The 12722-nt window shown below is 48.1% G+C and overlaps 1 protein-coding gene across 16 annotated transcripts in view; it reads right to left on the bottom strand.

The window, feature by feature from the left end:
- mbnl1 (muscleblind-like splicing regulator 1) overlaps positions 1-12722 on the bottom strand; it is a 357851-nt gene that overhangs the window by 29813 nt on the left and 315316 nt on the right. The window lies entirely within an intron of this gene.

Here is a 12722-nt window from a genome sequence, read left to right as displayed (position 1 = left end):
TCTCTGTAGCTGTAACACTATATTCTGCATTTGGTCCAATAACCTGTTGTACTTATGTAATGTATGATTTGTCTGGTTAGCATGCAAAACAATACTTTCAGCTTTACCTTGGTACATATGAAAATAATAAATCAAATCAAATCATATTTAAGACACTGAGTATTCAAAATAGGAAGGCTTCACTTCCTATTTGTATACTTCCATTTCCAAAACTGAAGGGATTTTGAGTAGTAGTGAAACCATTTCTTGGTTTTTGATTAAAGTAAGCTCTCACAAACTGCTAATTGGTACAGCGTTACCACATCAGTTGCGATCAAAACCACCAGCCAACAGACCATTCCACTGAATGTTTTATAGAGTATCTGAGCTGCAATTAAGTAATTATTTGTAATGCTTCAGATCAAGTAATTATAACTGCACTATGAGAAACATTGAATCCAGTCTCGTTGCCAAAAACCATTAATGCCAGGAGTACATTATGTGTGCAGAAACAAGAAAGAAGTACATCCTATCAGGTAAGGTACATTTCTATCTCCTTGTTAACGCTCAGAGTCATAGAGCTATACAGCATGGAAACAAACTCTTTACTCCAAACTCGTCCATGCCAACCAGATCTCCTATATTAATCTAGCCCCATTTACCAGCATTTAGTCAAATCCCTCTAAACACTTCCTATTCATATACCCATCCAGATGCCTTTTAAATGCTGTAAATGTAGCCAAATCCACCAGTTTCTCTGGAAGCTCATTCCATACAGGCACCATCAGCTGCGTGAAAAAGTTGCCCCTTAGGTCCATTTTAAATCTTTCCCCTCTCACCCTAAACCTATGCCCTCTCATTCTGAACTCACCCGCCCCAGGGAAAATACCTTGTCTATTTAGCCTACCCATGCCTCCCATGATTTTATAAACTTCTATATGGTCACCCCTCAGCCTCTGACACTCCTGGGAAAACAGCTCCAGCCTATTCAACCTCTCCCTGTAGCTCAAATTCTCCAACCCCGGCAACATCCTTGTAAATCTTTTCTGAACCACTTCAAGTTTAACAACATCTTTCCTGTAGCAGGGAGACCAGAATTGAACACATTGAACTTATCATTAGACTATCTTTCTCCAATGCCCTTTAATCACTGCTGCTTGAGCATTTGTGCTGAGTCAGTTGGACCCTTGCTTTGCAAAATGGATCTTACACTGGTGGCATGAACTCAAGTGTTCACCTTTGAGCCCAACTCATTAGCCAAGATGCTCTGTCCTTCAGTCAGTCTGTCGGCTCTCTCTGACACAGTGAAGATAGTTCATCACCTTACAGCACAGCTCTATGTCACAATTGCAATTCTGTAAAGGGTGGGGACTGGTGAAGAATGCAGCTTTCCTGACCCAAGCTCCTTCCAATATTGTCCCAGCAAACCAATGTTGGCTCATAAAGGCCCTTCAGCCCATCTGATGTCATTCCTCAGTATACTCACTTACTCCTCTTACCAATGCAACATCTCCAAATTAGTTTATAAATGTGTCCATTCTCTCAGTTTTTCAAATATCAGCCTGATAATACATTCTGGCTGCTGAATTCCACAAAAAAAACCCACACTAACATTTAACATTTACCTTTCAGAGACATGACCTTTGTCCCACTGGTCCTCCTGTCTTCTTGACCTGAAGGTCCATTTTCATTAGGCACAATGTCTTTGTATGCTATAGTTTTAAAACACTGCTTCTTATCAATCTCAATATGTGCAGTTTGTGTATCTGGATGTATGTGCGTGTGTGTGTGATTTTGTGTGTGTGTGTGTTTGTGTCTATGTACGTGTGTTTTCATGTCTGTATGTGTGTGTGGGTGTGAGAGAGAGAGATGTTTGTATCAATGTTTGTGTCTCCATGTGGTATGTGTTTCCATATGGTGTGTTTGCATTCATGTTTGTGTCTCTGTGTGGTATGTGTTTCTTGTGTGTGCGCGCACGCGTGTCTGCCTGTCTGATTATTGTCTTTATCTGTGAGTGGTGTGTGTTTGATTTAATCTTTTAGTTAATCAATTTAAATTAATTAATTAAAACTCTAATTTCCCTGTTTATGTGCTCAATGGAAGTTTGGATGAAGTGAGCATTGGTATCAATTATAATGCTCAGCAGTTCAGTGACAAAATGCCATCACCACAGGGTTCCGATGTTGTACTCTGTCACTTCCTCATCTGCATGCTGTTCTCTGGCAGTGCTATGGGGAGGGATTGTACAAATTGGTCTGTTTACCCGGGAATTCTGAAGGTGATGGGGAGAGATGACTGAAGTTTTCGTAATATTAACGGTAAGAGACTGGGTAGGCAAAGATGAACGGTTTTCACTGGTTGGGGATTCCAGAACTGGGGGGGCATAGTCTAAAAATTAGGGCCAGATTCTTAAGGAGAGGTGTTAGCAAGCACTTCTACACAGCAAGGGTGGTGGAGGTTTGGTTGGCAAAGAGACCGAGAGTCCATTGTCCATACATCTCAGTTCATCTGAAGCTCCAGAGACCCATCCTCTCTTGGACCAAGACCTGGCACCCAACAATCACCCCTGTCCTCAATGACCTACATTGTCTCCTGTACGCCCAATTTTCTTTCCTTTCAAGTTTACTTTCTCACCCTAATTTTGAAACATCTCCACAGCATCACCCATGACTCTGTGTCTCCTTCAGTGTTAGAACCACTGGACATCGTAACCTTGCTGAAGGACTGACAATAAACTCTGTCTGGACTTCATTACTAAGCTCCTCAATCTCAACTGCCACTATTCCTTAGGGAACATCTCCGGGACACCCGCACCAATCAATCACACCGCCCCGTGGCCCAACATTTCAACTCCCCCTCCCACTCTGCGGAGGACATGGAGGTCCTGGGCCTCCTTCACCGCCGCTCCCTCACCACTAGATGCCTGGAGGAAGAACGCCTCATCTTCCGCCTCGGAACACTTCAACCCCAGGGCATCAATGTGGACTTCAACAGTTTCCTCATTTCCCCTCCCCCCACCTCACCCTAGTTCCAAACTTCCAGCTCAGCACTGTCCCCATGACTTGTCCTACCTGCCTATCTCCTTTTCCACCTATCCACTCCACCCTCTCCTCCCTGACCTATCACCTTCATCCCCTCCCCCACTCACCCATTGTACTCTATGCTACTTTCTCCCCACCCCCACCCTCCTCTAGCTTATCTCTCCACGCTTCAGGCTCACTGCCTTTATTCCTGATGAAGGGCTTTTGCCCGAAACGTCGATTTCGCTGCTCCTTGGATGCTGCCTGAACTGCTGTGCTCTTCCAGCACCACTAATCCAAAATCTGGTTTCCAGCATCTGCAGTCATTGTTTTTACCTACTATTCCTTTCCATGGCCAGACAAAAATTAAGATAGGCTGGAATTAAGGAGAAAAATACAGCTTTCTGCAAGTAAGGTACAGAACGAATAGTCTGTGTCAGTCCTATTCTCTACTTTGCAGAAGTCATAAATAATTGTAAATGGTCAAGAATTTAATGAATGCAATCTGATAATATGATGTAGGAACGTTAATATAAACCTGTGAGGGCAGTTAGGCCTTTCATGTTTCTTCTGTAAATTAAGGAGACCTGTATTTTGCAACACATTGTAACTATTTGTTCGCTGAAACGTTTATAATTCTGCAATTCTTATATTATTTTTTACTTTATTTTTATTTTAACAATTGTTATGGGTATGTTTTGAATATCGTTGGCTGTTTGATTTCTATCATCAACCTAAGTTGGACCTGTTTATCTATCTGACTATTTAACAATCTGTCTATCTATGTCTTTGTCTATTTGTCTGTCTCTTGGTCTATCTTTCTATCCATCTATCAGTGTCTAATTATCTTTCTCTCTCTTGCTGCTTAAATTCTCAGCTTCTTTCACTCTGGACTCCAGTTCATTACCCATTCACCTGACCCATTATCATTGAGCCTTTAATTAAATGTTTTCTCTGGAGTTTCTTTCCTTGTCTTACTGTCTGCCCAATCCTTCTCCTTTAACACAGCCAATCTTAAGAAACTCTCTCCTAGGCTTTTGGTTACACTTGCTAATATCCTCCTCATTCTGCAGCATTAACATCCCTCTCTTTGATATGCACAGCATATTGCCACTTTCTAAACTGCGGTTAGTGAGGTGTGTGCTTTTCCTACGACATGTTCAGCACCTCTTTACCGACCTCGCAACATATCTGCCTTGCCTGCAACATTAAGCTAGAAAAGAAAAGGTTCAAAAAAAGTAAAACCAGTTGAAATGTAAATACCAAGTGTCCTGAGTAAAGTTTGAAAGGCAGAGCGAAGGTGCAGGGTAATCCCATTAACATTACGTCCCAAGTCACAGGCCAGTATCTTGGATTCCACAGGATCTCAATTTGAGGAATATGGAAATTACCCACAGTTCCTCAAACAGTGAGCTCCTCCTTTCAAATCTTTTCCTTATGCTGTATGTCAGGTCACTTGGTGGGAAATAAATTCACCACAATTGGGGCCTTTATTCAAATCCACTGTGTGGTGATGGAATGTTCTGGGCTCCTGATGGTACAGTGTCTTAATATGTTGAACAGGGAGGCAGCGAGAGCAGAGGTGACCTGTAGGCCTTGGGTTCCTGACTCCAGGTTTGGACACCCCTCCCAGCCAGACCTGTGGAGCTATTTTCCACAAGGTGCTCTCACAATTGGCTGCTCTGGATTAGTGGTGCTGGAAGAGCACAGCACCACTGATCCAGAATCTGGTTTCCAGCATCTGCAGTCATTGTTTTTACCTCACAATTGGCTGCCTCCATCTTCGCCAAACAATCAAGGAAGCCGTAGCTGGAGGACTCACTGTCGGCCACCCTGCACCAAAAGATCCTGGAATCCCTCCAGCGGAGATTGAGGCCATTTGACCCATTGAGTCAGCACCGACACTCCGAAGAGCATCCCACCTCAAACCACCCCACCCAATCCTCACCCAGCTTTTAATCATGCATAGTCCACCCAGCATACACATCCCTGAAAAGTTCAGCATGGCCAATGCCCCCAGTCTGTGCATTGAGAGTCCCACCGTCTAGACATTACTGAGATACAAAGGCGAGTGTGAAGTCACCTCTATCCATGGTTGATGGTCACAGTTGGGAGATGTGGGAAGTGCCAACAGCTGACCGCAAGAATCCTCTGACAGTGATAACACCGTACCCAGCACCATTCCCTCTCTGGTTGTGATAACACCATACCCAGCACCGTCCCCTCTCTGGCTGTGATAACACCGTATCCAGCACCGTCCCCACTCTGACAGTGATAACACCATACCCAGCACCATTCCCTCTCTGGTTGTGATAACACCATACCCAGCACCGTCCCCTCTCTGGCTGTGATAACACAATACCCAGCACCGTCCCCTCTCTGACTGTGATAACACCGTACCCAGCACCGTCCCCTCTCTGGCTGTGATAACACCATACCCAGCACCGTCCCCTCTCTGACTGTGATAACACTGTACCCAGCACCGTCCCCACTCTGGCTGTGATAACTCCGTACACAGCACCGTCCCCTCTCTGACAGTGATAACACCATACCCAGCACCATTCCCTCTCTGGTTGTGATAACACCATACCCAGCACCGTCCCCTCTCTGGCTGTGATAACACCATACCCAGCACCATTCCCTCTCTGGTTGTGATAACACCATACCCAGCACCGTCCCCTCTCTGGCTGTGATAACACAATACCCAGCACCGTCCCCTCTCTGACTGTGATAACACCGTACCCAGCACCGTCCCCTCTCTGGCTGTGATAACACTGTACCCAGCACCGTCCCCACTCTGGCTGTGATAACTCCGTACACAGCACCGTCCCCTCTCTGGCTGTGATAACTCCGTACACAGCACCGTCCCCTCTCTGGCTGTGATAACACCGTACACAGCACCGTCCCCTCTCTGACTGTGATAACGCCGTACCCAACACCGTCCCCTCGCTGACTGTGATAACACCGTACACAGCACCGTCCCCTCTCTGACTGTGATAACACCGTACACAGCACCGTCCCCTCTCTGACCGTGATAACACCGTCCCCTCTCTGACCGTGATAACACCGTCCCCTCTATGACTGTGATAGCACTATAATCAGCACAGTCCCTTCTCTGACCGTGATAACACCGTACCCAGCACCGTCCCCTCTCTGACCGTGATAACACCATACCCAGCACCGTCCCTTCTCCGAAGGTGAAAACACCGTACCCAGCACCGTCCCCTCTCTGACCGTGATAACACCGTACCCAGCACCGTCCCCTCTCTGACCGTGATAACACCGTACCCAGCACCGTCCCCTCTCTGACCGTGATAACACCGTACCCAGCACCGTCCCCTCTCTCACCGTGATAACACCGTACCCAGCACCGTCCCCTCTCTCACCGTGATAACACCGTACACAGCACCGTCCCCTCTCTGGCTGTGATAATGCCGTACACAGCACCGTCCCCTCTCTGACTGTGAAAACACCGTACCCAGCACCGTCCCCTCTCTGGCTGTGATAATGCCGTACACAGCACCGTCCCCTCTCTGACTGTGAAAACACCGTACCCAGCACCGTCCCCTCTCTGACTGTGAAAACACCGTACCCAGCACCGTCCCCTCTCTGACCATGACAACACCGTACACAGCACTGTCCCCTCTCTGGCTGTGTTAACACTGTACCCAGCACCGTCCCCTCTCTGACCGTGACAACACCGTACACAGCACTGTCCCCTCTCTGGCTGTGTTAACACTGTACCCAGCACCGTCCCCTCTCTGACCGTGATAACACCATACCCAGCACCGTCCCTTCTCCGAAGGTGAAAACACCGTACCCATTACCGTCCCCTCTCTGACCGTGATAACACCGTACACAGCACCGTCCCCTCTCTGACTGTGATAACACCGTACACAGCACTGTCCCCTCTCTGACCGTGATAACACCGTCCCCTCTCTGACCGTGATAACACCGTCCCCTTTCTGACTGTGATAGCACTATAATCAGCACAGTCCCTTCTCTGACTGTGATAACACCGTACCCAGCACCGTCCCCTCTCTGACCGTGATAACACCATACCCAGCACCGTCCCTTCTCCGAAGGTGAAAACACCGTACCCAGCACCGTCCCCTCTCTGACCGTGATAATACCGTACCCAGCACCGTCCCCTCTCTGACCGTGATAACACCGTACCCAGCACCGTCCCCTCTCTGACCGTGATAACACCGTACCCAGCACCGTCCCCTCTCTGACCGTGATAACACCATACCCAGCACCGTCCCCTCTCTCACGTGATGACACCGTACCCAGCACCGTCCCCTCTCTGACAGTGATAACACCATACACAGCACCGTCCCCTCTCTGGCTGTGATAATGCCGTACACAGCACCGTCCCCTCTCTGACTGTGAAAACACCGTACCCAGCACCGTCCCCTCTCTGACCATGACAACACCGTACACAGCACCGTCCCCTCTCTGGCTGTGTTAACACTGTACCCAGCACCGTTCCCTCTCTGACCGTGATAACACCGTACCCAGCACCGTCCCCTCTCTGACCGTGATAACACCGTACACAGCACCGTCCCCTCTCTGACTGTGATAACACCGTACACAGCACCATCCCCTCTCTGACAGTGATAACACCATACACAGCACCGTCCCCTCTCTGGCTGTGAAAACACCGTACCCAGCACCGTCCCCTCTCTGACTGTGAAAACACCGTACCCAGCACCGTCCCCTCTCTGACTGTGAAAACACCGTACACAGCACCGTCCCCTCTCTGGCTGTGTTAACACTGTACCCAGCACCGTCCCCTCTCTGACCGTGATAACACCGTACACAGCACCGTCCCCTCTCTGACTGTGATAATGCCGTACACAGCACCGTCCCCTCTCTGGCTGTGATAACACCATACCCAGCACCGTCCCCTCTCTCACGTGATGACACCGTACCCAGCACCGTCCCCTCTCTGACCGTGATAACACCGTACACAGCACCGTCCCCTCTCTGACTGTGATAATGCCGTACACAGCACCGTCCCCTCTCTGGCTGTGATAACACCATACCCAGCACCGTCCCCTCTCTCACGTGATGACACCGTACCCAGCACCGTCCCCTCTCTGACCGTGATAACACCGTACACAGCACCGTCCCCTCTCTGACTGTGATAATGCCGTACACAGCACCGTCCCCTCTCTGGCTGTGATAACACCATACCCAGCACCGTCCCCTCTCTCACGTGATGACACCGTACCCAGCACCGTCCCCTCTCTGAACGTGATAACACCGTACACAGCATCGTCCCCTCTCTGACTGTGAAAACACCGTACCCAGCACAGTCCCCTCTCTGACAGTGACAACACCGTACCCAGCACCGCCCCCTCTCTGACCGTGACAACACTGTACACAGCACCGTCCCCTCTCTGGCTGTGATAACGCCGTACCCAGCACCATCCCCTCTCTGACCGTGACAACACCGTACACAGCACCGTCCCCTCTCTGACTGTGATAACGCCGTACACAGCACTGTCCCCTCTCTGGCTGTGTTAACACTGTACCCAGCACTGTCTCCTCTCTGGCTGTGATAACACCGTACCCAGCACCGTCCCCTGTCTGACCGTGACAACACCGTACACAGCACCGTACCCTCTCTGACTGTGATAATGCCGTACCCAGCACCGTCCCCTCTCAGACCGTGACAACACCGTACACAGCACCGTCCCCTCTCTGACTGTGATAATGCCGTACACAGCACCGTCCCCTCTCTGACTGTGATAACGCCGTACCCAGCACCGTCCCCTCTCTGACCGTGATAACACCATACCCAGCAGCATACCCACTCTGACCGTGATAACACCATACCCAGCACCATTCCCTCTCTGGCTGTGAAAACACCATACACAGCACCGTCTCCTCTCTGGCTGTGTTAATACTGTACCCAGCACCGTCCCCTCTCTGGCTGTGTTAACACCGTACCCAACACCGTCCCCTCTCTGGCTGTGTTAACAGTGTACCCAGCACCGTCCCCTCTCTGACCGTGATAACACCATACCCAGCACCATTCCCTCTCTGACTGTGAAAACACCATACACAGCACCGTCCCCTCTCTGGCTGTGTTAACACTGTACCCAGCACAGTCCCCTCTCTGGCTGTGTTAACACCGTACCCAGCACCATCCCCTCTCTGGCTGTGATAACACCATACCCAGCACCATTCCCTCTCTGACTGTGAAAACACCATACACAGCACCATCCCCTCTCTGGCTGTGTTAACACCGTACCCAACACCGTCCCCTCTCTGGCTGTGTTAACAGTGTACCCAACACCGTCCCCTCTCTGACTGTGATAACACCGTACCCAACACCGTCCCCTCTCTGGCTGTGTTAACACTGTACCCAGCACTATCCCCTCTCTGGCTGTGATAGCACCATACTCAGCAACCGTCCCTGTCCTGCACACGCAATCCCCGGCCTAGCTAAACTCAAGGAGCCTGACTCTACTAAATTGGCGGCCTTCCCAATTACTGAATTTGGTGGAATGCCAAAGGTTTTGCAAAATTACTCCTAACGGGAGACCTGACCAGTTAAAAATCTGGAGCCCACCACCTTGGGATGTGATGAACCTGTATCTTTCAGAGGGCACATATCTTAAACTATTATCACTTACTGCTGCTGAGACAGGATGTGCTGTAATAGTCCCAGACTCAGTCTATAACAGCAGTGAACGAATGCAGACATGTTCTACACTCACCAAGTTAACAGCGTATGTATATAGTCTGATCATCAGATAGAAGATACACATTACTGTTTTACTAATGTGCTGCACGATTGGAGTGCAAGCTTGAAACAGAAGAATGTAACAGCTGATCCAGGTCCCAGATTCTCCTCGTAAACATTCCTGATGGTGGGAATACCTCTGGAAGTCATCCTGATGCAGCACCTTCCCTATTCTCCTGACCATTTCCACCACTCCATCCATTTCCACCATCCCCAACTTTGGAACTGGGAATATTTTGCCCATTGCGTCCGCACATTTCGCAGGACTCGGATAGTCATTTGCTGACGAAAGGGATGGAAGATTGACAGGAGGTTGGGGAAGCATAGCGTTAACTAGATAACAAAGCTGTCCATTCCTACAGGCAGCAAGATTTAAATCACAGCCAAGCCTGGGCTAGTAGATGGCAAGGATTATAGATATCACACAAATACCAGGCAATTCAATAAGAGAGGATCTACCATCCCTTCATTGCTGAATCTCCCACTTCATCGCTGAACCCTCAGCGATTATCAAAGAGCAAACACAATATCATGCAATTAGATCAAAGGTAATCTATACTTAAGACTATTCACCCCTGTTTCTTAATCTTAATAACGTCACAATAACTTTCTCATGTTTGAAAAGTCCTATTATTTTGCAGATCCACAGTCTGATAAAATGATAACACTAGGGATGCCAGCATCACATTTACAAATAAATAAAAGCATTGCAACAATGCCTGATGTTTTTCTGAAAGGTACGCTGGAGAATTAGTCCTGTATTGTGTCACCTTGACTTGAGAGGGATGAGAAGATGGACTGACTAAATATTGCTGTCGATAAAGGTCAGTGAAGAGATAGTTCCTCTTACCAGACTAACCTTTCATGTCTGACTGCTTCTGAAGAGAACCTCAGTTCCCTTGGTGAGTGGCAGTACAGTGACTGTTGACTTTCTGCATTAATTGCTCAGTTAGAGGGCCCAATGGGTATGGGAGTGGGAATGCAGTAAACCTTATTTTAACCAGCACCTTAGGAATCAGCATTCTCAGTTAGACATGTTGCAATAACCCTCTATAGTTACAGGTCAGAGGTCGTAGGTTCATAAAGGAACTCTGCTTGTGGTAAACGCTCCAACATTTTGACAATATTACACAGTAAGAAAGATTTTGTTTTTGATGTTGGTACTCAGATGGGATCTCTCAGTGTGTTTAACGTGTGTGTGTGGTCTGTGTGTCCTTGAATGATGACACCTTGATGATGTTTTCACGTGTACACTGACAGAACCCAGCTCAGCTTCATCATAACCTCTCTCCACTGCTGTGGATTTATCACTGTGTACCCAGATAAGTGGAAGTCTCCGTCTGATAAATTATCAGGAGGACGAAAGTCATTGAGTTTGATGGCTCTGATTACAACTGCTGACTTTGGCCTCCCCCAGGCAACAGTCTGTTATTAAGTTCATCCGTTTACGACTCTGACCTCTCACTGACCAGGAAATGAGCTTCTGAATTTCATCATCACCAAGTGCACCTCTTACCGCTCCCACAATCCCGGAACATGGTCTGATTTCAATGTTATCTCAGGCCGTTTATGCTTTAGTTAACTGTAGATGCCACTCATTCCAGGTTCTCCCACACTATATTCTTCTTAAACCCAGGATGGCATGGTGGCACAGTGGTTAGCACTGCTGCCTCACAGCGTCAGGGACCCAGATTCAATTCCCGCCTCGGGCAACTGTCTGTATGGAGTTTACACATTCTCTCCGTGTCTGCGTGGGTTTCCTCTGGGTGCTCCGGTTTCCTCGCACAGTCCAAAGATGTACAGGTTAAGTGAATTGGCCATGCTAAATTACACATAGTGTTAGGTGCATTAGTCAGGAGTGAATGTTGGGGAATGGGTCTGGGTGGGTTGCTCTTCGGAGGGTCAATGTGGACTTGTTGGGCTGAAGGGCCTGTTTCCAAACTGTAGGGAATCTAATCTAATCTTAGATCATCCAAATCTCTCTGCCTGTGTAACTTTTGCCAGAAATGTTGATTCTCCTGCTCCTCGGATGCTGCCTGACCTGCTGTGCTTTTCCAGCACCACACTCTCGACTCTGTCATAACCAATAGTCAGTCCTGCTCACCCAACACTGAGTTCTGATGAAGGGGCACTGGACAGCAAAGGCTTACTCTGTTTCTCTCCCACAGGTGCTGCCACTGTTTCTGTTTTTATTTCACACACTGTAGTATTATATCACTGATACAATTCCAGACCTACACTGGCTCCCGAGTGAAACAAAATCTTGATTTAAAGATTCCCGTTCGTGTTGATAAACCCCCACCATGGGCTCGGCCCTCCTTATGCCAGGAATCTCCTTCAGCCCTACAACCCTCATGGGATCTGTGGTCCTCTAACATGTGCCTCTGGTGTATCCCTGGATTTAACACTCCCACCATTGATCTATCACTCATGCTAACACTCCAGCTCACTTTCCGACTTAAAATGTACCTCCACCTTTCTGACATTGAAATTTATCTTGTCCTCTGCATGTATCATATTTTGTTTTAGAATGCTCCTGTGAAACACCTCTTAGTGTTTCATTCTGTCACACTGCTATATAAACAGCAGTTGTTATCCGTATGTGCGTGTATGTATTTGTAAGTTTGCGTGTATTTGTGTGTGTGCGCAGTCACATGTTGTACGTGTATTATTTGAATGACATTAATTGCAGCTTAAAGCCATGAGTCGTGTGTTCCACTTGAATGAGTGGTTTCCCTGGAGAGGGAATACTGCAGCACAGAGATTGAAGACTGGTTCTGCAGGAGAAACGTGCTCAGTGCTGCACATGCTAATTGTATCGGCCGAGGTGCAAAACTCAATAAAACATTCTATGTCTGTAAGAGGCAGCAAGCCTCCAGCTTGCATATTTGGTCAATCCGTACATGACACTGGAGCAGAAATTAGGCCATTCAGCCCATTGAGTCTGCTCTGCCATTCAATCAAGT

The sequence above is a fragment of the Chiloscyllium plagiosum genome, unplaced genomic scaffold, assembly GCF_037043375.1.
Source record: "Chiloscyllium plagiosum isolate Xiang-an unplaced genomic scaffold, Cpla_swu_hap1 HiC_scaffold_13, whole genome shotgun sequence".
NCBI classification, from domain to species: domain Eukaryota; kingdom Metazoa; phylum Chordata; class Chondrichthyes; order Orectolobiformes; family Hemiscylliidae; genus Chiloscyllium; species Chiloscyllium plagiosum.
Note: the sequence above shows the minus strand (reverse complement) of the source record. Positions and strands in the feature narration are given on the sequence as shown.